The following is a 23,462-nucleotide window of genomic DNA, read 5'->3' on the forward strand; positions in this document are numbered from 1 at the left end:
CTCTTGAAAATCTGAGCACCTGCGTTTGCCTGCCTGGTGACTGAGTTTCCCACGTTTGTGGGATGTTTTGCCTTCAGCTGTAGGTCCTCCATCTGCTCCGAACTGGGCCATCTCTCTCCTCTCTACCCCTCCCCTGCCGCCCTTTCCTGCCCGCAGGTGCAGATGAGGGGCCCCTCCAAGATCCCGCCTCCTCCTGCCGCAGGTCATGCTTCACAGCCTGAGAAGAGGAAACACTGCAGTGTTGATTTTAAATGTCTCCTGTATTTGTCTCTTGAACCAAGTTAATTTTTCATCACAATCAGCAAGGGTGGAAAAATGTAGGTCTGTATACTTTTAAGATCCACCTGGCAGTGGTGGATCGAGGTAGGAGGACACCATTGGCTTTATCCCTTCCGTCGTACCCCACCCCCCTGTATGTGACATGCACCGTTGCTGTTTTCTGCGTATGTATTTGGAGAACTCTACAGCACCGTTTCAGTACCTTGTGGCCCTCCCCCACGTCAGTTCACAGTCCTCCTTTCTTAAATTTAAGAGCTGCTGCCTGCTGGTAGCATCCCCTTCATTCAGTGTAGTTAGATGCAAAGCACTTTGAATATACTACTGTGGAGAATTTTGGATTTTCTTTAAAATACTTATTTTAAAACAAGTAAAACTGTATTTTACAGTTGCATCTGACTTATATGTCATCAGGTACTTAGGCACCCTGAACAAGCAGACTCTGTGTTTCTTTTCAAATGTAAGCATTTAGCCTTGTGTCTGTCAGTCTTCCCAAGCCACCGAAACAAGAGTTCTTGAGTTGGGGACGTGAACGGACTTGGGAGTCTTCTGCACTCACGACCTGTTTAGAGGGTGCAGCATTTTATATAATATGAGAATGTTTCTGAGGACATAGAGGGTCCATAGTTTTCATGAAATTAAAAAATGTCCCCAAAGGGAAATTTACATAGTAACCTAAAACATGAATGACAGCCTTTTTTTTTTTTTTTTCAGAGACAGGATCTTGCTCTCTCACCAGGCTAGAGTGCAATGGTGTGATCATGGCTCACTGTAGCCTTGAACTCCTGGGCTCAAGGGATCCTCTTCCCTCAACCTCCCGAGTAGCTGGGACTACAGATGTGCACCACTACACCTAGATAATATTTTAAATTTTTTGTAGAGACGAGGTCTCACTATGTTGCGCAGGCTGGTCTCAAACTCCTGGCCTCAAGCAATTCCTTCCACCTTGGCCTCTCAAAATGTGGGGATTACAGGTGTGAGGCACTGGGTCCAGCCTGAATGACAACTTTTTAAAAGTGCCTGATTTAGGGCCTTTGGTAGTGGGTCCTAGCTTATGGCATTATGCATGTTAGTTTTACCATAATTTACTAGTTCAGCTGAAAATTATAAGTGGGAAGAAAGTAAAACCAGTCTTTTAGGGCAGAGTAGCTTATGTGTTATTGTATGACAGTTTCTGTTAATAAGTTGGAGGGTGTTCTACATTCTTATCATTGGGCTGTTTCTGATGTCCACACTCTATATACGCAAAGGTCACCTGAGGGAGACAGCCGTACTGCTTAGGAGACAGGTGTTTGGAGGTAAGGGGAAGAAGGAGGTTCTGTTGACACTGGGTAAGTACTGTGGCTTTCTCCTGGTGTTCCTACTGTGACCACTTTCAGGACATAGTGACAGGGACAGTGGTTAGCTTCACTTAAATCCTTATGGAACTACAATGACTGCCCCAGATCTTTCGCTCGTTTCAGTATAAAAAGCGCTGGCCAGTAGAGTGCAGAGCCACTGTGCTTGGTGGGAGACACATTTGTGATAAACACCATAGGGTTCCAACCCCAGCCAATGACGGGTTGTTGTGCAGAAGTCATGGTACACTGTTACTGCTCACATTGCTGGAAAGGAAAGTTTACAGTTAATTCTTTGTTTTCTCACATGTCTGTCAGATCTGCTTGTGCTGGTGAGCACACATCATTCTCACTGCTAGAGTGGTTAATTCTGGACAGGGAACTACTGAGACAGATAAAGAACAAATTTTCTTAGTTGAAAGATGAAAGATAATTGATTGAATTGGAGATCAATCTGGCTTTGTGATTTGCTGGATTGACTTAAGAAAACTAATTTGCTTTGTTAAGGAACTAGGCTAATTACAGAATAATTTCTAACATGTAATTTTGGATAGGCACCTTATACTTGCAAAACCATTTAAATTCCTTCTGTGACAGGGATTAGGCATAAAGTGAATCTCACACTGAGTTGAAATGTATCATGTAGAAAACAGCTTTTTCACTTTCATTTTGAATTGTAGCAGAAGAAAGATACTTTTCGGTTAGAACACAGTTACATATGGTATCTAGTATTTTTTATATGTTTTTAATTTATCTTGACAGGCAATTGGAGGAAAGAACCATTTATAGTTGTCTGTAGGTATGAGGAAGATTTGTTTAACTGCTGCAGATCATTAACTAGTAACTAGATGTAGAGAGTGTATTCATTTGTACAGAGCCAGGGAGACTTGAATGGAATGAATTTCCACCGGAAATGACTGACTACTTTTTAGGTAATTAAGCATATGTTAATTAAGTAGAAAAATGGATTGACACTGATGTCTTCACGAGAATGCCATAAACACTTTATTTACAAATAGTAAGTAGAATTTATAAATAGTTGTTAATATAGTTTTTTTTTAATATTAGTGTTCCCTGAGTATGGACATGCAGGGTTATTTTTGAAATATTCTAATGAACAGTTTTTGTTTTAAGCACTATGCCTTTATTTTCGTGCATATTAGAAAACATAACTAGCTCATCAAAGTCATGGTTTCACTGTATGTGTTTTAAAAGGACCTAAAGTTTGAGATTGCTGTGAGCTAGGCTGATGCCACAGCACTCTAGCCTGGGCAACAGAGTGAGACTCTGTCTCAAAAAAAAAAAAAAAAAAAAAAAAGAACCCTCTAAGAAACAAAAATTTAGTAAAAAGGTAGTTTTTTTTAATGTGGTGTAAAAAATCATGAGGGTGATATATGAATGACCAAAAGTTTGGGAACTACTGATTTAGATGATTGATACATAGCTGTTTCTGTTTAACTTTGTTGAATTGATATATTTTAGAGTTAAAAAACAAACAAACAAACCCGGGGAGGCTGGGTGGTGCCTCACACCTGTAATCCCAGCACTTTGGGAGGCTGAGGCAGGAAGATCGCTTGAGGTGGAGGTCCGAGACCAGCCTGAGCAACATAGCAAGATCCCTTCTCTACAAAAAATTTAAAAAGTTAGCCAGGTGTGGTGCCACGTGCCTGTAGTCCCAGCTACTCAGGATGCTGAGGCAGGAGGATCACTGGAGCCCAGGAATTTGAGGGTGCCATGAGCTGTGATCACACCACTGCACTCATGCCAGGCAACAAAATGAGACTCTGTTTCCAAAACAAAAAAAAGATGGCAATAGTGTGAATGATTTTTCTCTGTCTTAAATTATATACATAGGACTTGAACAAATACTCATTGTGAAATAGGAAAGTACGTAGAATATAATCTAAAAATTTAGCATCATTTTATATCTCTCAGCTACCCTCCCTGTTTCACTTTCCATTCAGGTTTTTAAACCCTTGCCTGATTGATGGATATGTTAGGCCATTACTTTTGTTTTCTGTCGTTAGTGATGCTTAGTAAGTTTTCTTGCATCTATGTATTTGTACCCGTATGTCTGTAGTGAAAATTCCTAGGAGTAGAATTTTGACTAAAGAGTATTTCTCTTGGGATGTATTTTGTCTGTTAATAGAATCCTTAGAATTAATAGGCTTTTTTTTTTAGAAAGCTGACGAAAAACTTGGGAGGCTGTGTGGGTGTTCGGAGTTGGTGGAAGTAGCCTGCAAGACAGCAGTCTGGATGGTTTCGCTGCAGCATCTGCAGAGGTCAGTCATATAGGAAGTGTTAGGGTCACAGCGTTTAACCTTGGTACCTGCTCTCTCTGCTTGAGTCCCCACTGCCCTCATGTCCTCCCCGTCGAGACATGCCCTCCCCAAGTTCCATGTTCCAGAATTTCCCTCTTCATAGTCCTGATGTACTATTGACCTTAGGTAGGCACAGTTCTACTTGTCAGACCAGAGAACATTGACCAAGCCTGTCTCTCAGATACTTGCATTTTCAGGGTCTTTCATAAACTCTGAAGGATGATTTATATAGGGTTATATTTCTCTCATCTGAAAAGAAGTAAACTTACTTGTACTTGAAGGCCGTGTTTATGATCTTTTCACCTCTCTGTGCTTCTTTGCAAACTAATGACTACTGGAGATATTCATAGTTGTTCAACCTACAGATCCGAGAGCATTCCTAGAACCCAACACGTACTCCATTGGGCTTGTGATGGGAATTTTGTTAGTTTGTTAAAATTGACTAGGGAAAAAATCTTCAGTAGTAAATTTGTAGAATTAAGAAATCCATGAGTTCCTGTCCCTTTTCTGTACTTTTTCCCCCCAGAATATCTTTGTACTATATTAGAATGAGGACAAAAAAATTTAAAGAGCAAAAGGGGGAAAATGCTAAAAATTCAATAATTTCTAGTTTCCATTTTGCAACAAATTCACATTTATTATTTGATTACAGCTTCCTATTGAAATCTTCCTCCTCCACCACCATTATTCCATCTATAAGACACGGCAGTCACGTCCACGTGGGGCCTTAGTAGATTTCCCCGTAATGTTTTGCAGGTTTCTTTGTTGCATAAATTCATGTGCTCTCCCTGAGGTCATCATTAAGTTGTTTGTGTGTTGGGGCAGGACAGCTTGGTCTGCAGCCAGCACGCACTGGGGATGAGTAAGATGGCAAGTTTCACCTTGTTTTTCCTCCCAGCCCTTCGTAGCCTTGTGACTGCGAGATGTAGCCAGAGCATAGATAGCATAATTACTCAGTTAAATATAATCTGCCCAAGTTTTTGTTTTGAGATAAATCTGTTTTATGGTCATCTGTGTAATACTTAAAATTTACACTTAGGATAATTCTGTTGGGTAGGTTTTAAGTAATTATATTTAGTCTCCCTTTTTATTTAGTATTTAAGGTCTAGCAAATCTTGGAATCCTTGATATTAAAAAAAGATATGATCAAACTATTAACTGTGGATAACTCAGTACTGTTTTAAGAGTTGCATTTGCCATACCTATGCCAAATTAATGCGTAAGAATGGAAGCCAAATGATTTCATGTAATCCCTCACTCATCAAAATGTTTGTTACAATAATGCTTTCAGAATGATAACGTTTTATTTTTATTGGCCCTTTTTCTTTCTTATTCCTTTCCATGGCAGTTTGCTCTTCAGGGATTAGGACAAAGAAACACAGCCCTTGGACTACAAGACACATTTAACAAGATTTTCAGAACTTGTGTAGCTGTGGTTTTTTTCCTAGCAGTCTTGGCTAGAGTTTGTGAAAGTAATGGTTTTAGAAATGCTCTCAAATGGTTTAGGGGAGAGTAAGAAGAATCTTTGTGAAACATTGTCTCATTTTCTTAATTCAAGGAGATTATAGCGCGTCTGAAGATAATTCATGTAGAAGTAGATAAAGGAAAAGTATCTCTGTTTAATAATCGGGAAATGATGTTTTGAACAATCAAGAAACAACTACTTGGTTCACCTTGTGTAATGTGTAAAAATTAAGGAAGAGAATTTTCATTATAAATCTTAATACAGGCCTATCAAGTGATAAGGAGCGCACATTTATTGTCTTTCCTCTGGTTAATCCAGCCCTCGAGTCTGGCCCTGTTTCTTAGGCTGCAGAGAAGCCAGAGTCCTCATGTTTTACAGGCTTCTTTTCTCTGTCACGTTTGTCTGGGTGACACTGGAGCTTTCCCAGCGGCCTTCAAAACTCTATAATCCTGGTCTTAAACTCACCTGTCCATTTTTGGCTAGCAGCTCCACTTGGCATTTCTCCTTATCTTGCCAGCTTATTTTACCAAAAAATCTATTCTGATCTTTAAAGGAATGCAGATGAGAAGAGACCCTTTCCAGGAAACACTGAACAAACTTGCAGCTGGTAGGTGAGTGGGAGTTTCTGCCGGACGTGGATGTCAGAAATGGAAGCTTTTATTATCAGGAGATTATTCCTTGGTTGATATTACTTAAATAGTTTCAAATTTCAAACAGTCCGTAGAGTCTGTTGAATTTCCACTATTAAGAGTTGATTTGCCAAGATGAGGGAAAAAAGTTTTTACCTGGTTGCCTTTTGATGCCTGTTTGATATTAGACGTAGGCATATTTCTTACCTTTTTACTTACTGAAGAAACAGTGACTGGTAGCAGATGTTCTAGAAAATGGGGAACCTCACGGGGGAGACTAAATGCATGAGAGCTGATGCCAGCTTCCTCCCGTTACAACGCGGGCTTGAGGACTATCCGGGTGTTACACCCCCAAGAAAGCTGAATAAATTCCTGGGTACTCTGGTGATTCCATTCTTGTCCAGTCGCATCTCTCCTTCCTTTCAGATAAGGAAGAAATCTAGCAGTGATTACAGTTAATAGAGGAGAATGCCCTGCTTCCGAATATTCTGAGTGTGACAGGCCCCAGTTTACTTGAATTCCTGAAGTTACTGAGTAAAACCACTGAATAAAATCTAGACTCATAGATTCAGAAATTTAGAAGTGGAATTTATTTTTAGGTAATGAAATCTAGGATGTTTATAGTTTAGTATTTTCTGTTACACCCCTGTACTATGCAAATCCATGTGCATAGTACTGTGCAAATCCATAGGAGTTTGATAATCATTTGCTAACTCTAAGCAATGTATAAGTTAAGTCACAAAATGAAAAAAAAATTAATTTTGACAGTACCAGATAATCTGAGGTCTGTTGTCCCCTCTCCAATGTGGTCAACTGCTAGTTGTCAGTGCCTTCCTGAAACTGCAAGAGCAAAACTAAAAACAGACCAGGAACTAGCTTAGGAAAGTATAGACCAGAAGGCCCAAAAGTGAAAAATGGCAAAAGTTTGAATTAAAGAGGCAAAAGGGAATGAGGCGTCATGTGTTGGTACAGGCATAATGAAGTCAAAATATCTGTGCATGAGTCAGTTCTACACTGATATGTGAGTGAAGTAGTAACTCTGCAGTGAAGATACTTTTATTAAAAACTTGAAGGCCGGGTGCAGTGGCTCACGCCTGTAATCCTAGCACTCTGGGAGGCCAAGGAGGGAGGATCGCTCAAGGTCAGGAGTTCAAGATCAGCCTCAGCAAGAGTGAGACCCCATCTCTACTAAAAATAGAAAGAAATTAGCTGGACAACTAAAAATATATAGAAAAAATTAGCCGGGCATGGTGGTGCATGCCTGTAGTCCCAGCTACACGGGAGGCTGAGGCAGAAGGATTGCTCGAGCCCAGGAGTTTGAGGTTGCTGTGAGCTGTGCTGACGCCACGGCACTCTAGCCTGGGCAACAGAGCAAGACACTGTCTCAAAAAAAAAAAAAAAAACTTGAACATTTTTCTGGTCTATTTTAGCATAAATTGATTGCCTCATTGTTGCAAATACTTGTGTATTTCTTAGGCTACATCCCTACAAGTTAAATTGTTGGTTCAGAGAGTATAGATATAGTGAGAATTTTGAAGTATTATTATGTAGTTCTTTTTTAAATTAAAATAAAATGACATTTGTTCAAATCAAGTCAATATTGTATGTTTATTTTCCCTTTCACATTTCTTTTTTATTAGAAATATATTTTTTAGAGCTGTGAAAGTTGCTTTTGTTAACATCTTTAATTTTTCTTTTAAAAATAAAATTATGGCACCCTCTGCTGATTTTGAAAGGAATTGCTGAATAGTCATCTACAGGTTTGAAAAAGAGAATGTATGAATTTCTGGTTCAGACTTTGTTGTCAACGGTATTTGCTGTGATGGTGCTTTTGTTTGGAGACAGAGTCTTGCTCTGTTGCCCAGGCTAAAGTGCCGTGGCTTCAGCCTAGCTCACAGCAACCTCAAACTCCTGGGCTCAAGGGATCCTCCTGCCTCAACCTCCTGAGTAGCTGGGACTACAGGCATGTGCCACCCTGCCCGGCTAATTTTTTTCTATATATTTTTAGTTGTCCAGCTAATTTCTTTCTATTTTTTTAGTAGAGACAGGGTCTCACTTTTGCACAGGCTGGTCTTGAATTCCTCAGCTCAAACGATTCTCCCACCTCGGCCTCCCAGAGTGCAAGGATTACAGGCATGAGCCACCGCTCCTGGCCTTGTGATGGTGCTTTTTGCTCACACTTGTCATTAGGTTGTGTGGTAACATGCATGTAATTACACCCATGCTTAGAAGCAGGAACTAGCATGAGCAGATACACAGGAGGCATGAAATAGCACAGTGTTGTAGTTCTATAGAAAACTTGAGAGAGGATGTTGGTGTGAGTTTTACAAAGAAAGAAATGAGAAAGGACTGAGAGCATGTCTCATTTTAAGGAATTTAAACTTTACCCTGGAAGTGCAGTTGGATCATCAGCTAGTTTTATTTAGAGTGGTCAGACGATCATATAAGTATCTCAGAAAGATGCTGCTGGCAGCATTGTGTGGGTAGGTGAAGGTGGGGACAGACCAACGTGAGCATCACTGCATTTGCCAAGTGGGCTGATTAGGTTGTCGGGGAGATACGTAGCTCCGAGGTATTATACAAGAGGCTGGGAGATACAGAGATTCTGTTCTTTCAAAAAACTTTTTATCTTAAAAATTTTAAGACATACAGAAAGGTAGAAAGATAATACAATGAATACCCACATGTCCACCTTAGATCCAGAAACTGAGAACATTTTGTCACAGGTTCTCTCTCCCTCTCTACACCCTGCTGAAATATTTGTGAGTAAATTGCAGATATCAGTACCTTACATCCCCAAAATAAAGGAAGTTAGGAGAGCGATGTTTAGGAAGATAAAATCAGGTCAGTATAGGTAATGGGTTTCATTACATCCAAGAAAAGAACTACACAGGCTTGAGTTTACTATTATTAATTTGTGGTTATATAATCGTTTCCATCTGCAACCCTTTTGAGACTTTCAGGAGATGGATATATAGTAAATGATATTAAGTTTTAAATCAAAACTTAAAAAAAATTTAGGACACTTTTTTGATTGGAGAAAAATTCAAATATGCCCAAAAGTTGAAGAGGACGTTGTTCTTGGCTAAGGCAATGCCTGTGCGGGGCTTCTCCGTGGGAGGAGAGAAGGGAAGGCTGATTACAGGGAGGAGGGGCCAGGCCCTTTTATCACAGCAGAAGCCCAGTTCAGGAAATGTTGGTGTGAGAAAGGAGGTACACAGTGAGCCAAGTGTGATCCAACCCACGTGCAGTGGCGAGAGAGCAGCCGGCAAGCTGACCAGCGCTAGCACGGTGCACACACTCCAGGAGAGGAGCAGGAGATGCCAAAGGGGACTGGGCGTTGATGCTGACCTTGTAGTACCTCTAGTTAGCTGAGAATTTGCCTACTGGGCCTTTGGTCTAGTAAACATTTCTGCAGTCTTCCTCCTCTGGGCGGGAGAACTAGGAGGAGGGTGAACAGAAGCCTAATATATATAATATACATAAAATATTTAACATTATCAAAGCTCAAATTGGTAGGGGTTGTAATATTTACTCATTCATTTTTCATTCATTCTGCAAATAATGTATGTTTATTATTATTAGTCCGTTATTATGGTGAGCACTGTTCTAAGTTACCAGGAATTCAGCAGGGAACAACGCAGACAAAAGTCCCTGCCTTCTTGTGGTTTATTTATACAGTCATGTGTCACTTAACGCCAGGGCTACGTTCTGAGAAATGTGTCCGTGGAGGACTTCATCATTGTGTGAACACCATAGAGTGTACTTACACACACCTAGATGGTCTAGCCTACTGCACACCCAGGCAGTATGGTCCAGCCCACTACTCGTAGGCTACAGACCTGTACAGTGTGTCTCTGTACTGAATACTGCAGGCAGTTGAAACACAATGGTAGGTGTGTATTTAAACATAGCTAAATATAGAAAAGGTACAGTAAAAATATGTTATAATTTTATGGGACCACTGGTGTACACATGGTGTGGTGTTTACCAAAACGTTGTTGTGTGGCACATGACTGTATTCCAGTAGGAGAGAGGACAGATGAGTGAAATAGACACAGCGTGTGAGAGTGTGATAAGCACAAACAGGAAGCGCTGAGTGGGGAGGCTGTGTGTGTGGAGTCTTTAGAAAGGGAGGTCAGGGAAACCCCACTGAGGAGATGGCATGTGGGGAAACACGGGAACCTGAACCACGTCGGCTGTGCCAGCGCGCAGAGCCTCCTGCTCAGCGCTGGCACCATTCGCATGTCGGCTGTCTGCTCTCGCAGCCGTGTGGATGGGAGGGGGCCTGCAGCTGGCTTCGGTGTGGTCTTTACATTTCTTTCTGGCCCAACATGCCTTTTTTCCCCCACTCAGGTTCCTCTTCTAACCCTCAGATTTCTTGACATTAAAGTGATCATAAAGTGAGTTTCTCCTTATTAGGTTGTATTAATTCAGGGTATGTTAGTGTAAGAGAGTATGTCTAGTTCACTAAGAGGCTTTGCATAGTTCTGTGAAATGTTCTTTTGTGTAAACGTTTCCTGTAGTTTTTGGACAATGACTGACGTGTTACTTTCCTTAGCAACTTATTTTTTGTTCCATCTTCACATAAAACTTTGGAAATGTAACTTTTCCCTTTTCTATTCATTTGTTTCATCCTGGAAACTAAAATACTCTGTTCAGAGTTAGGACATGCAAATTAGAAATTTGCAAAGTATAGTCAATAGATTCCAGCAACTAATATTAATGAAGTTTAAATATTGAGGTTATTGAAGAAAATGGTATTAAAAGGTATACGAACAATGCAATACTTTTAAAGCTTCTCTTGTGTATAACTGACTTCAAATATGAGATTCTCTGCTATTTAATGCATAAAGGTCCAATACAGAATAACTTCTCTTCTACTTAATACGGGAGTCACTGCTTTTCTCCACAGTGTAACATTAGAGTTTTGAGTTGTTATTTGAAGGGCTTATCCCAGTTTGTTCTTAGCTTTGGAAATCATCAAAATAGATGAGTGTGTTAGAAGACAGGAAACATGGATATAAGCTCACACACAGGGGACCGAGGATTTCCTTTAGCAGTGTAAAGATAGACCACCATGGAGAAAAACCTAACTTAGTATAAAGTTGTTTGTGTTACATATGAACGGTACTTTTGGGTTACATTATATATGGAGAAGGCTTTTGGGTTACATATTTTCTTTTATGTATCACTGTCTAGGATAGCTTAAAATATATATATATATGTAAATATATATATATATATATATATATATAAAAATACGCTTTAACACAACCATTGTGTGTTACATTTAGTTTACTTCTTTAGTGTTGACAAAACTAGACAACTTGCATGATTTCTGTTGCCAATCATTGAACACATGAAATTGTGTTTATACATATCCAAATTTATTACAGATGTTTCTAGTAGACCAGATTTTTAGGAACTGTTGTGTTGAATCACATAATACTCATTTGTACCCAGGAAATAACAATGTAAGGACTTAGACTAAATGATGTATGTTATTTAAAAATCATACTGTTGGTTTTTGCAGAGTTACACTGGGCTTGCTGTGTGCTTACTGAGGGCTTCAGTAGCAAACAACCCCAACAACAAATGTTCATTCCTTGTTCATGCTGCACATTCATCACATGTTGGTGCCATACTCTTGCTCCCTGTCAAGGACCCGAACTGATAGAAGTGCCATTGTCTGGAACATTAGACAGCTTGGGAAGGGGGATGTAGAGTCCTCCGCTGGCTTTTAAATGCATCTTTCTAGAAGTGAAAACCTATCACTTTCTCTTTATTGGCCAAGGCAAGCCGTAAGACCTCAAGTAACTTCAAGGAGATGAGGACGTACAATTCTCCCCTGTGCCTGGAAGGGAGAAGTTGCAGAAATATTGTTGGGTAGCACCATTGTCTAACCACAATTAGAAAAATTTCAAAAATAAACAAATGTGGTCAGGTTCCCTACATTATATACTTTTGTATAGCAATTGGGTTGTCATTCATAATTGGTAGTGATGATTAAAACTATTTCTTATACCCTAAATTTATAGCTTAATCACCTGGTGTTAGTCCCTTTCCTCTGGCAAAGTGTGAGTTTAAATACAACAGTGATTTATATGTTTCATACTTGAGTTCCAGGGCTACTGTACATGGTATGCTGTATAGGCTGTCTCGTGTTTGTAACCGTTCTGTAAATCAGTTTGCTTGTTGTTAGAATTAAGTTTTCCAAACTCTGAGAGCTACTTCCTATATTTTTTGGCAACTGTTGTGGTTACTAATAGTTTATAGTCATTTCGGTTACTAACAGTTTATAGTCATTTCTTTCTTAGTTTGTCTTGTTATACTCATTTTTAAAAATTGTGGTAAAAAACAAAAAATTTTACCATTTTAATTTTTTAGTGTACAGTTCATTATATTCTCATCTGTTGCGCAGCAGATCTCCGGAACTTTTACATTTGCAAAACCAAAACTCGGTACCCATTAAACTACAACCCATTACTTCCTCCTAGCAACCATTATTCTACTTTCTGTTTTTATTAGTTTGACTGCTTTAGATACCACATATAAATGGAACCACGCAGTATTTGTCTTTTGGTGACTGGTTTATTTCCTTCTTTTTAAAGGCTGAATAATATTCCATTGTATGTATATACTACATGTTGTTTATCCATTCTTCTCTCAACAGACATTTTATTTCCTTCCACCGCTTGGCTATTGTGAATAATGCTGCGGTGAATATGGGTGTACAAATATGTCTTTGAGTTCCTGCTTTCAATTTTGTTGGCGATACATATACAGAAGTGGGATTGCTAGGTCATAGGGTAATTCTGTTTTTAATTTTTTGAGAAGCTTCCATAGTGGCTGCACTATTTTACATTCCCACCAGCATACACGAGGTTCCAACTTCTCCACATCCTTGCCAACACCTGTTATTTTCTGAGGTTTTTTTTTTTTTTGGTAGTACCCATCCTAATGGGTGTGTGGAGATACCTCATTGTGGTTTTGATTTGAATTTTTCTAATGATTAGTGATGTTGAGGATATTTTTGTATGCTTGCTGGTTACTTGTATATTTTCTTTGGAGAAATGTCTATTCACTTTGAGCCGAGTTTTTAAATTGTTGAATTGTAGGAATTTTTTATATATTGTTGGATATTAATTTCTTATCAGATATAAGATTTGGAAATATTTTCTCCCATTCTGTAGGTTCCCTTGTTAATTATTTCCTTAGATGCTCATAATTTTCTAAGTTTGTCATAATCTATTTTTGCTTTTGCTGTCTGTTTTTGGTGTCATAGTTAAGAAATCATTGTCAAATCTGATGTCATTGGACTTTCCCTCTATGTTTTCTTCTAGGAGTTTTATAGTTTTAGGTCTGATGTTTAGTTTTTATTCCATTTTGTGTTAATTTTTGTAAATGGTATAAAGTAAGGGCCTAACATTCTTTTGCATATGATATCCAGTTTTTCCAACACTATTTATCAAAGAGACTGTGAGCAATCTTGACATCTTTGTTAAAGATTATTTGGTTTAGGGCTGGTTTCTGTCCTTTTTCTTCAGTTCTGTTGATCTATATGTCTTTATGCAAGTATCATACTGTTTTTATTACTGCAGCTTTGTAATATGTTTGAAAATCAAGGTTTGTTCACTTTCAAGATTGCTTTGGCTATTCAGAGTCCCTTGAGATTCCATGAATTTTAGGGTGATTTGTTTCTGTTTCTGCAAAAAAATGTTATTGGGATTTAGATAGGGATTATATTGAATCTTTGGATCAATTTGAGTAGTATGGATATTTTAACAATATTATGTCTTCCAATCCATGAATGTGGTATGTCTTTCCATTTATTTGCGTCTTCTTTAATTTCTGTCAGCATTGTTTTATAGTTTATAGATCTTTTGCCTCTTTGGTTAAGTTTATTCCTGAGTATTTTATTCTTTTTGATGCTATTGTAAATAGGTTTCTTTTCTCAATTTCCTTTTAGGATCGTTCATTGTATATAGAAATGCAACTGATTTTGTCATTTTTGTAAGATTTTGTATCCTGCAATTTTGCCAAGTTTATTAGTTTTAACAGGTTTTTTTTTTTTTTTTTTTTTGGTAGAATCTGTAAGTTTTTCTATATATGAGATCATGTCATCTGCAATTAGGGATAATTTTATCTCTTCCTTTTCATTTGGATGCCTTGTATTTCTTTTTCTTGCCTAATTGTTATGGGTAGGACTTCCAGTACCATGTTGAACAGAAGTGGTGAGAGTGGGCAACCTTGCCTTGTCCCTGATCTTAGAAGAAAAGCTTTTAGTCTTTCATCATTGAGTATGATGTTAGCTTTCGGCTTTTCACATATGACTTTTATTATGTTGAAGTAGTTTTCTTCTATTCCAGTTTGTTAAGTGTTTTTATCATGAAAGGGTTTTAAATTTTGTCAAGTGCTTTTTCCTTATTAATTGGTATGATCATTTTTTTTTTCCTTCACTCTGTTAATGTGGTGTATTACATTGATCCATTTTGTTTTTACATGCTGAACCATCTTTGCTTTCCAGCAATAAATCCCGCTTGGTCATAGTGTATAATGTTGAATTTGGTTTCCTAGTTTTTTTTTTTTTTTGGAGGATTTTTGAATTACTATTCATCAGGGATATTGGTCTGTGGTTCTGTTTTTTTGTAGTGTCTGACTTTGGTATTAGGGTGATTCTGGCCTCATAAAATGAGCTTGGAAATGTTCCCTCCTCTTCAAGTTTTTTTCAAGAGTTTGAGCAGGATTGATGTTAATTCTTCTCTAAAAGCTTAGTAGAATTCTGCAATGAAGTCATCTGGTCCTATGCTTTTCTTCTTTTGGAATTTTTTTTTTTCTTTTTAAATCACTGAGTCAGTTTCTTTATTAGTTATGGATCTGTTCTGATTTTTTTATTCATGATTCAGCTTGGTAGGTTGTATGTTTCTAGGAATTTATCCATTACTTCTAGGTTATCTGACTTGGTGTATGATTGTTCATAGTATTCTCTTATAATCCTTATTATGTCTGTCATATCAGTTGTCCTGTGCCCTTGTTCATTTTTAATTTTAGTTATTTTAGTCTTTCTTTTTTACTTTATCTAAGTTAAGGGTATGTCAATTTTGTTAATGTTTTCAAAAAAACAACTCTTGGTTTTTTTAATTGTTTTTCCTATTGTTTTCCTCTTTTCTATTTTGTTTATTTCTGCTCTAATCTTTATTATTTTCTTCTTCCTGCTAACTTTTTCTTTTTCTAGTTTTTTGAGGTATAAAGTTAGCTTGTCGATTTGAAATCATTCTCTTACTTTAAATGTAAGTGTTTGCAGCTTTAAACTTCCCTCTTAGCTCTGTTTTCACAGCAGTAAATTTTGTATGTTATGCTTTCATTTTCATTTGTCTCAGGATGTTTCTAATTTCCCTTGTGATTTCTTCTTTGACCCATTGGTTTTTTAAGCATGTGTTGTTTACTTCCCCCATATTTGTAGATTTTCCAGTTTTCCTTCTGCTCTTGATATCTAGTTTCATTCCATTGTAGTCAGAAAAGATACTTGGTATGATTTCAGTCTTCTTAAATTTGTTAAGACTTGTTTTGTGGCCTAACATGTGGACAGTTATGAAAAATGTTTGATGTGCTTTTGAGAAAAATGTATATTCTTTTGGTTTTGGGTGAAGTTCTCTGTATGTATATGTTAGGTTCCATTGGTTTATAGTGTTGTGAAAGCCCTCTCTTTCCCTGCTGATCTTCTATCTTGTTGTTCTGTCCATCATTGTAAGTGGAGTATTGAAGTTTCCCACTATTATTGTGTTGCTGTCTGTTTCTGCCTTCAATTCTGTCAGTGTTTGCTTTATATACTTAGGATTTCTGTTACTATTAGTAGGTGCATAGATATTTATAATTGTCATATCTTCCATGTGTATTAATTGAACTTTTTATCATTGTATAATATTCTTTGTCTTTTGTGACAGGTTTTTTTTTTGTTTGTTTGTTTGTTTGTTTCAGGTCTATTTTATCTGATATTAGTGTGGCTACCCTGATTTCTTCTGATTGCCATTTCTTTTTTCCATCCTTTCATTTTCAGCCTATGTGTGTCCCTAGATTTAAAGTGATTCTCTCGTAGACAGAATATAGTTGGGTTTTGTTTCTTTTATTTCAACTAATCTATGCCTTTTGAATGGGGAGTTTAATCCATTTGCATTTACTGATGGGGATTGCCTATTATTGTCATTTTATTAATTGTTTTCTGTATGTCTTGTAGTTTTTTGTCCCACTTTTCCTCTCTTACTGCTTGCCTTTGTGTTTTATTGATTTTTTTTGTACTGATAGACTTTGATTCCCTTATCAGTACCTCTTGTATATCTTCTGTGGGTATTTTCTTCATGGTTACCATGGAGATTACATAAAACCTCTTATAGTTACAATATATTTTACTCTGTTGGCATCTTAACTTTGATCACATATAAAAACTCTGCCCTTTACAGTTCTACTTCCCCCATTTATGTTACTGGTATCACAAATTACATCCTTTTATATTGTGCATCCATTAGCATAGATTAACAGTTATATTTTTATGCTTTTGTCTGCTGAAATTTATGAAAGACTTAGAAGTAACTTATATACCATTACAATACTACTACTGGATTTTATATTTGTTCATATATTTACCTTTACCAGAGATTTTTATATTTTCATGTGGTTTCATGTTGCTATTTAGTGACTTTTTGTTTTGACCTGAAGGACTCCCTTTAGCATTTCTGGTGGGACAGATCTAGTGACAACTAACTCCCTCAGCTTTTGTTTCTCTGAGAAAGTCTTTATTTCTCCTTCATTTTGAAGAATAGTTTTATCAGACATACTCTTCTTGGTTGGCAGTTTTTTTTTCTTTTCACCACTTTGAATATATCATCCCATTGCCTTCCAACCTGCGAGGTTTCTGTTGAGAAATCTGGCTGATAATCTGTGGAAGCTTCCTTGTACCTGATGAGTCACTTTTGCTGTTTTCAAGATTCTCTTTGTGACTTTTGACAGTTTGATTATAATGTGTCAGTGTGGGTTTCTTTGGATTTACCCTAGTGAAAGCTTGCTAAGCTTGAGTTTGTATATTCATTTTTCCCTTCAAATTTGAGAAATTTTCTGCTGTTATTCCTTTGAATAAACTCTGTCTTTTTCTTCTTCTTGAGCTTGCATAATGCATATATTGTTCTGCTTGAGGGTGTCCCTTAGGTTCTTCATTCTTGCCAGCATTTTCTCCTCCGACTTGATAATGTCACATGATCTGTCTTCAAGGTCACTGACTTTTTTCTGCTTTATCATGTTTGTTGTTGTGTCTCTCTTGTGTTTTTTTCACTTGCGTTATTTTTTTAAGCTCCAAAGTTTCTGTTTGTTTTCTTTTAATAGTTTCTATTTCTCTGTTGCTATTGTCATTTTGTTCATGTATCATTTTCCTGACTTTGTTGTCTGTTTGTGTTTTATTTTAGCTCATTGAGCATCTTTAAGATGGTTAATTTGGAATTCTTTGTGAGATAATCTGTAGATCTCCTTTTCTTTAGGGTTGATTTCTGGTGCTGTATTTTGCTCTATTGATTGGACTATGTTTCCCTATTTCTTTGATGCCTTGTGTTCTTTTGTTGAGATTTGAACATTTGAAAAGAGAGACCCCTCTCCCCATCTTTATGGGGTGTCTTCATACAGGAGAAGACCTTTCCCATTCACTCCAGATGGAGATTCTGCAGGCCTCTCAAACCTTCTCTGAGGATGCGTGTTCTCTGGGCTTGTGCAGATGCCAGGTAATGAGGCCCAGGTAATGAGCCCTGCTCTTGCTTTCTTCTCAGAAGTCCATGTGGTAATCTCTTCCTCCTATGGCGTCTGTCTGCAGGACTGCAGTCTCACTGATGCTGTAACAAGCCCTTGTGTTCTCCTTTGTCCTCAGCAGTCCCCAGTCTGGTACCCAAATTATGCCTTCTTCCCATCAGGGCTCCAAGTCAGTCCCTCAGACAGCCTCCCCACTAGCCAGATCATTGGATAAATGTTCCCCTCTTCTCTTTCCCTCTTCAGAGAGAAGCTGAGAGTTGGACATTTTCTTCCTAATTACTCCATATTGCACTGGGGGTGGGGAGGAGCTGAGGTGGGCAAAAGGCAATGAACTTTGTTATCTGCTTTGATGTGGCTCTTGTTAGCTTTTGCTTGCCTGGGTATTGCAACATTTCATTGGTTTCTGGAGTTCTTACAGAGACAATTTGGTCTGTATATTGTTGTTAAGTCAGTGTCTTCATGGGAGAATGAGGGCCTGGAGCTTTCATTCTACCTTCTTGCTGATGTCTCTCCCTGTACACATTTAGTGTTTTGTTTTTGGTTTTGTTTTGAGGCAGGATCTGTCTCTTGCCCGAGCTAGAGTGCAGTGGCATGATTATAGCTCCCTGCAACCTCAAACTCCTGTGATCTTCGTGTCTCAGCATCTCCATTAGCTGGGATTACAGGTGTCGCCACCACGCCTGGCTAATTTTTTTTATTTTTTGTAGAGACAGGGGTCTCACCATGTTGCTCAGGCTGGTCTCAAACTCCTGGCCTGAAGTGATCCTCCCATCTCGACCTCCCAGAGTGCTGGGATTACAGGTGTGAGCCACTGCACCTGGCCCACATTTAGTTTTTTAACTCCAGTCGTTGCTGGGGTATGTCACCTGATATTTTACTGTGCCTGCACAATAATCAGAACTGTGTTATAATAAGACATTTTATTGGTAAAGGGCTTTATTCTTGGCAACTCTATTAAAATTTAATATCATGTGGCTGTTTAATAAACATAGATTTATCCTATTTTTATGCATGTTAATTTGAATAAGAAGTGATACATAATTTTAATAAAACTTGCTTTGTTGGCTGATTTATTTTTAGACCTCTCATGCTATTTTTGAAATTACTATGACTTGTGGGTAATGCTCTGCTGACATTTTGCTAACAAGGTTCAGTAGAGTTTGGATTGTTTTTAAGCTTCTAACAGACTCTTATTATTTACTATAACTGTATAAAATGTAGAGGGACAGTGTCTCTGGATACCATGCAAGATATTACTGTAGATTTTAGAAATGTCTGTCGCTTTTACAGCCTGTGGATTTTGTAGCTGTCTTCTAGACCTAAGTATTGGTGATCAGGGGATTGAGGGCTGAGAATATTGTTTCTGAACCTACCAGATATTTTGAATATATCAGAGAAGGCACAATGTAAGGTGACTATATATAAGAGCAAGCTGGAGGATGTGGATACGAAGTGGGCAGTTTTCTGATTTGCAAATAAGCAGAAAAAAGTAAAACAAGGATATTAGGGGAAAGGTTGAGGGAAAGGGAGCTAACATTGAGCATCTGGTGTGTTCCCAGGGCTTTGGTTAAGTTGTTTCATTTAGCCATCACAAGAAATAAATGAGGTGTAGATACTGTTTCCATTTGATAGCTGAGAAATGCAGTATGATTAACAGCGTGAGCATTGAATCCCTACATACCAATATTAGAATTCCTTCAAGCTGAGGGTTTAGGGCACATCACTTAAAATTCAGTTCCCTCATCTGTCTGTAAGACATGATGATAGTGCTTACATAATAGTATTACTGTGGGGATTAAATGGAACAATGCACGTTGAGTTTTTAGCCTGATGTCTGGGAAATTGTGCATACTCAGTGTTAGCTATCACTAACATTATTGTTATTTTATGTGGTTTCCCAAGGTTTCATACCTGTAAATTGTGCATGTAGTAAGTGGTAGAATCAGATTTTAAACTCTGGTCTTTCTCCTACCAAAGCGTGTATTCTTTTTATTATAGGACCACTAAAAGTTTGTTAGATTAGAGGAAGTGAGAGAGAGAGAGTGATGAAAACAGCACTGAGCAGTGTAAATAAAAGCTGTCATCTGCTGATTGGCTACTGTATGGGTCAGATGTTTTACTTTTGTCATTTCATTTAATCTCATTTCTTTGAGTGGCTTGCCCAGGATCATGGATCCAATAAGGCAGAGCTGGGGTGTGATCTCAGGCCTGTCTAATTCAAAATCTGCGCTCTCATTTTTAGTCGGTGTTGCCTCCGCACAAGTAAAATAATGTGGTGACTCTGACCCAGAAGGGAAAGAAAGCTTTTGGAAGGTTGGAGTTCACCTATAGCAATACTTCTAAACAGGGACCATTATGTTGTTTTTAGGGATTTATGATGAAATGGGTTCCGTTGTCAAGGAATCTAGTGGAGGACATAAGTTGAATAAAAAATATAAAATCATTAATATATCAGTGTACCTTAATTACAAAAAATGATTACAAGATTGGTTTTTCCAATAGAGAGGACCTAGGGGAATGCCAGGGGAATGCATAGAGGGCTCTGGGATTGAGAATTAGTCAAGGAAAATGTAAAGAAGAAGTTGTATCATTCTTCCCTGTCCCCAGAAATTAGAGGAAAGAGCCACAGAGCAAAAAAAGTGGGTTTAAAAAAAAAAAAAAAGCACGTTAATGGTCTAATCGTGAAGAATTCACTAAAACTTTTTAGTAGTAGGTGGTAGAAAACAAATGTAACAGAAAAAGGTCATCTTCAGAGAAATGTCCCACTGTGAGGAGGTGGCGATGTGAACAGCACAGTGACCACTGTGAGTTCTGCTTGCAGGGAGTCTGAGGAGAGACCTGGAGTTGTGGTGCACTCATTGTGGATGGTTTGGGCAGTCTGGAGTGAGGGCACTGCCTGCGAGGGCCAGTTCACTCATGACACCTGTGCTTCCGGAGAAGGGGCAGTTGAGTGGTGAGTGTGGCACTGTGGGCCGTCCCAAAGCTCCCATGGCTCATGCCCCTTCCTGGCCAGTGGTCCAGGGCTCCCAGAAGACTTTCTTAGCATCCTTTAAGCCTGGGTCTCTTAACCTGGGGATTATAAACCAGCATGTTCTCTTGTTTCCTCTCTTAAGTCTTTAAAGGTTTCTAGAATTGTTTCAGTGGGATTCTTTTCTGTTGCTTTGATATTTCTCTTTCCTTTTTTCTTGAAAGCTAGGAATATTTTTTTTTTTTTTGGTTTTGGCTATAGAAAGCATATTTTATTACATACAGTGTTCTAACACTTTGCCGGTTCTAAGCCTATTTTAAAATTCTTTATGTATAGTGACAGAGTCTAAAATACTTGGAACAGCCAACATTGGAATGTGATTTTGTTTATGATTGAGAACTGCATCTTTAAAAATTCCATATCTGTTATTTTGCATATAGTTTTACACAACAAAAAGAAATGGGTTTTTGAACTTTCTTTCTTTGAATATTTAAATAGCCAATTAAAACGTTACTGGAAAGGATGCTACTTTTAGATCCTTAAGTCACTAGCAGATAGGATATAAGGATATAGAATAGTGGTCCACAAACCTGGGCCTTCTGCCGTTTCTGGATATAAAATTTAATGGGAACACAGTCATGTACATACTGTTTATGTTGAGACAGAGACCATATGGACCACAAAGCCTAAAGTGTTTGCTATCTGGCCCTTTAAAGAAAATGTTTGCCAAACCTTGGCATGGAGTAGCAATTCTCAACATTTTTGTTCTCCAGATCTTTTTAGACTCTTAAAAATTATTGAAGATTCTAAAGAGTTTTGATTATGTGGGTTATATTAAACAATATTGAACATATTAGAAATTAAAACTTAGATAAAATTATCTGAATTCATTTAAACATAGCAATATTAAACTTGTTACATGTTAACATAAATAACATTTTTATGAAAAATAACTTTCCGAAAACAAAAACATCAGTGAGTTGCACATTTCTTTAATTCTTCACTCAACAGGAGACAGTTATATTCTCATATCTATGTCTACTTTTAGTTTGTTGCTGTATATTTTCTTGAAGGCTATGAAGAAAATTCGACCTCACACAGATCTGTAGTTGGAAAAGGGAGGAATATTTTAATAGCTTGTTCAGTTACTTGTGGATATTCTTTGCTAATACACCAAGATGTATGGCAGTTTCTATTCTTTGCTAATACACCAAGATGTATGGCAGTTTCTTAAAGGTGAGTTGTAGTGTAGAATCTGAAAATATGTAAATAAAATTATTATTTTGGAACTTTATATTCGTTGGTCTGTCCTGAGCTTTGAATGAATCATATTCTTGCATGATTGTCTAATATGTTACAAGAAAATTGGAAAATATTGGTTCATTAAATCACACAGATCTTGCAAATATTGACACAATATGGATCATTTGTTAATACACTGTTGATCTTCTCAGAAGAGCCTTTGGGTACTGGGAAGCTGATAGACCTCTGCAAAGTGGAGCCTGTTTCCAGCATGCATGTGTTTTGGTTAACATGGCACCTTACCATGCAAAGAGAGGACAGCCTGTAGTGGATGCCAGTTTTGTAAAATTCTAATTTTTGCTTGGAAGTTCATGTTTCATCATGAGCAACACATACTATTCGTCATTTCCCCTGAAGTCACAGACTCACTTCATTCAGTTTCAAGAAAATATTTGCTGCATACCCAAGCTTGAATAACCATAGTTTGTCTTTTGGTTGTTCTTTTAAGTAAACATGGTGCTCCATGACAAAAGCGCCTAGTTCAGTTCACAACTCAAATCATCGCACAGGTATTTTTTTGAGATGGCCTTTGCGTTGTGTACAGCACTGTACTTTATGTGTACTTCTCATCTCATCACACAGAACGTTAAAAAGATGGGTACTCAAGAGTCAATTACTTATTACTTTTTACGACTTCATTAAGGATATTCTAAAGTGGACCTTTTCTCATCCTCCTCCTCTGAGTGAGAGTGCTTGGCAGTGGAGAATATCGTGGTGGATAGCTCAGCTCGGTGCCAGTGTGTTGATTTGTGCTCAGGTGCCAGTGGTTTTACAGACCACAACTGCTGCTTTTCACCCTCAGTGGAAATGGAAGATAACATGTCAGTATTTTTACGCAAATAGTTTGACCCTGTGAGCCCCTCTGAAAGGGTCTTGAAGACCACTAAGGGTGTGTGGATCATACTTTGAGAATTGCTGGTATAAAAGGTATAAATACCATCTTCTGTAAGCAGATTTATGCCACTTGGCTGTGTGTTTCTCCTTTATATTCTTACAATTATAATTTATGAAGGTTCAAATAACGTTAACAGATATCAGTCTGCTGCTTGCCTTCCATGTGATGAATCTTTCAGATTGAGCTCTTTAAAAAAAAATCTGTGATATTAGGTTTATAAAAGAAATTTACTCCTATTTATCTCCTTGCTGTGTTAGATTTTAAAAATATAACTTTAGAGTATTTTTATCTGATGAAATAATCTACAGTTGGATTACTGAGCACAGTTATTATCTTTTGAAAGGGTAGGCTACTAATATAATTATTAAGTATTAATAGTTAAATAGTATAAACAGTTAAAAGTTTTTATATTCCTGAACACTTACCCAAATAGAGAGGAAATGTGTGTGCAGACTACTTGATTTCTTGTTCATCTGCAT

General features: G+C 37.7%; 1 protein-coding gene across 5 annotated transcripts in view; it reads left to right on the forward strand.

Annotated features, from left to right (window-relative positions):
* MPP7 (MAGUK p55 scaffold protein 7) overlaps positions 1–23,462 on the forward strand; it is a 210,289-nt gene that overhangs the window by 34,585 nt on the left and 152,242 nt on the right. For 2 of the 5 annotated variants that reach the window (XM_045533127.1, XM_045533155.1), the window contains exon 1: positions 3,791–3,895. The exons of 2 other annotated variants lie outside the window; for them this stretch is intronic. The gene's annotated coding sequence lies outside the window, so the exon portion shown is untranslated. Of the gene's footprint in view, positions 1–3,790; positions 3,896–20,681; positions 20,772–23,462 lie in introns of those variants that run through there. One more of the 5 variants, XM_045533142.1, reaches the window with a different exon arrangement.

Source organism: Lemur catta, chromosome 1 (assembly GCF_020740605.2).
Source record: "Lemur catta isolate mLemCat1 chromosome 1, mLemCat1.pri, whole genome shotgun sequence".
NCBI classification, from domain to species: Eukaryota; Metazoa; Chordata; class Mammalia; order Primates; family Lemuridae; genus Lemur; species Lemur catta.